This window comes from Lactuca serriola, chromosome 9, assembly GCF_051521515.1.
Source record: "Lactuca serriola cultivar US96UC23 chromosome 9, Lser_US96UC23_V15, whole genome shotgun sequence".
Taxonomy (NCBI): Eukaryota; Viridiplantae; Streptophyta; class Magnoliopsida; order Asterales; family Asteraceae; genus Lactuca; species Lactuca serriola.
Genome location: NC_136416.1, coordinates 67,292,172 through 67,295,353, shown reverse-complemented (window position 1 = coordinate 67,295,353; position 3,182 = coordinate 67,292,172). Strand labels below are relative to the sequence as shown.

At 36.6% G+C, this 3,182-nt stretch overlaps 1 non-coding gene across 1 annotated transcript; it reads left to right on the top strand.

Annotated features, from left to right (window-relative positions):
• The first annotated feature begins 444 nt into the window (after positions 1–444).
• LOC145077445 (small nucleolar RNA R71) lies at positions 445–551 on the top strand. Its single transcript, XR_013693189.1, has one exon. It is a non-coding gene; the product is annotated as a small nucleolar RNA R71 (small nucleolar RNA).
• The last annotated feature ends 2,631 nt before the right edge of the window (positions 552–3,182 follow it).

Genomic DNA, 3,182 nt, shown 5'->3' with positions numbered 1-3,182 from the left:
TGCTTCTTATACTCTTCATATGGAAGCCACTCCTTCTTCGGTTTCCTCCAGTCCTCATCAAACTTATCCCCACTCGAGTAGCACACTTGAGCTTTTCTGTTCCCAAACTCATCTAGATTGCAGTCCTTGGTCAAATATGGACCACTACATTTCTCGCAACCCACTCTTATGGCATGTATTGACTGGTCCATTTGTGTTATCCTTCGATCCAAATTATTCAGTATAGCCATCACAGCTGGTATTTCTTCAGTTTGGGCCCCTCCACTGCCTTTGATTCCATTTTGCCTAGGGTTGTGGTATTCGCGAGAGTGTTTCACGAATTCTTCAATCAACTCCTTGACCTCCCTCGGATTTTTCTTTGTCAACGGTCCTTGAGAGTCACAGAGTTGTCTCATCATAACGTTGACCCCATCATAGAAGATTGACATCTCTTGTTGCACATTTAGATCATGCTGAGGGCAATTTCTGAGCAAGCCCTTGTACCGCTCCCATGCTTCGTATAATGACTCCCCCGGCTGTTGCTCAAACTTGGCTATTGCCTTCTTGAGTTTGGCTATCTTGGATGGCGGGCAAAACTGGTCTAGGAACTACTCACGCATTTGAGCCCAAGTGGTAATTGTACCCGGTGGATGTAATTTTGTTATATGCTAACCAACTAAGCTAAAATAACAAATAAATAACTAATTAACTTTTTGCAGATTTTATTCCACAAAAAGGGGGTCGATTAATCTAATGCAACTAAATAAACTAATAATCTAAGCCGTTGCCCAGCAACGGCGCCAAAAACTTGATGTGCACAAAAGTACCCACTAATTTTAATATTTATAACCTAACAAACTTAAACTAGCTATGCACTTATAGGCAGTGTACCTAGTCAGATTACAGTATAGTTTGGGTAAGTCGGATGTCGATCACAGGGAACGGTGTTACTAATTAACCTACTTACTATTAAATTAACCTAATTATTAACAAGTTTAAAAGGGGTTTTATCTGATTTTACAAGATCAGACGAACTTAAATCAAATTCAATAAGTAAAAACACACTCTTGTCTAGTTTGAATCCACTTCTTCCTTATGGCTAGCTAATGATTATGGATTATCAAGTTGGTTTTAATTGTATTAGTAATTTAGTTCTAACTTTACCAATAATTAACTAATTCATGTCAAACCATGTATATTCACACACAATTAAACACAGAACTAATTATGAATATAAATATGTTATGTAAGATTTGTTATATAAATGCAATTATAGTCACGATACACGTTCTCTAGCACAGCTAAGCTTATTTACTCTAATTACTAACTAATATTGGTCAATCCTAGCTCTAACAATTCAATGTTCACTAAATCATTAGGTAAACAAGTTCATGCAGTTAATGGTCACTAAGCTACACAGAACAGGCAATCAAGTAATTAGAGAAACAAACATAAGCATGCTAGGTTATACAAATCAAACACAAGCAATTTTATCAACTAAATAAATCCATAAAAATTGAGCTATTCATAAGTTGGAAGCTTCATCTAGCCAAACAAGAGTAGCTAGATTCAGCTGCTCATCATAGCAACTAACAAACTAACACAAATTGAAGTGATATAAAACATGTTCTTAATTAACAAAATAAACTAAATTATGGACCTTCACTCTTTTTGGTGTTGAAAGCCTCTTCCCAAAACTTTTCTCTCCTCAAAATCGTCTTCTGGAACTCCTCTTTCTAGCCAAAATTTCCCTCCATTCGTAATGGTCAAGGATTTATATAGTTGTTGATATCCATAAATTCACGTCGTGAATAATAAGAAATTCACGTCGTGAGTTGTAGATAACCGTGCCCGTCAATGATTCCTTCACCCGCGTACATATCTTCTAGAACCAACAATTCACGTCGTGAATTCTTTAAGTCTCACGTCGTGAATAATCTTTTTCCAGATTTTTTTTAATCTTTTAATTCCCAAAGTTTCTTTCTTTAACGCTTTTAGTCCCTTTTCTTCAAAATGTCTTCTTTTTGGCTGTAAATAACATTTAAGCTCATAAGTACCATTCTTCTAAACAAATTACCAACTTATTAATAAAAATGTACTTAAATATTGCCTAAAAATAGGTATAAATATGGAAATATCACCATCCTTTCGGTTCCTATTGGTTGAAGGACCGAAACCTTCCTTTCAGCTCCTATTGGTTGAAGGACTGAAACCTTCCTTTCGGTTGGTATTGTGATGAGGACCGAAACTGCTCTTTTGGTTCCTTGAGTCTTCTTCTGATTTGTTCTTCCTTTCTATCCTTACAAAATCAGGATTTTGGGAATTCTGAGAGATTATTCTTATATCTCAGATTTCTTTGATGCTTTCTATCAGCCACCTGTTTTGGATTTCTATGAATGTTGGCCTTTCGTTTCGAAGTATGGGCACAACATTCACTGTTTGCTGAAGAAGTATCACTTGTGGTTTGCATAGGTTCGTGCAAAGGGGGTTTAGTTCCACTTGTACTCGTCACATCATACTTTGTAGGCTCATTTACTGGTTCAGGTATGTATCTACCTTTTACTCTCCATGAGGTTTTCTGAGAAAGACCCTTCGTCTCATCTGCGTTGTCTATTGGGGCCGACCAGAAGATTTCGTCACATCCTCCAGCATTGTCTTATTCTACCATAGCTGTTAACTCTGCAGTTTGTTGTGGAGTGACTCCCGGTAAAGTGTAGACTTGGTTTGGGGTAGTTTGAACCTTTTGGTACACAATAGCTTTAGCTTCGAGAACTTTGGTTTTGTCGGTAGACGAACGAGAAAACTCAACAGAGTTTTCAGAAATTATATTCTTATGTGACTTAGGTTCATTTTTGGCTAATTCAGAACAGTCCACCAAATCCTCTACAGAGATTTCACTCATATCATCATCCTCATTAAGTTCAGATGTATTTTTCAACATCGATTTTATTTTCTGAACTTAAATTGGCATTCAAAGAGTCAAATTTTTGTATAGTGTCGGCTCTCAATTTCAATCTATCATTTTCGTCTAACAGATTTTTGAGCATGTCCTTATGGTCCTTGGACTTTATGTAGGATTCAATTTTGTCCAGACCTATTTTATACGCAAGAGACACTTCATCAGAAGATACAACACTTTCACAATTGTAGGCTTCAACGTCGATTTCATCCTCCTTTAATTCAAGGAAGGGTAAAATCATACG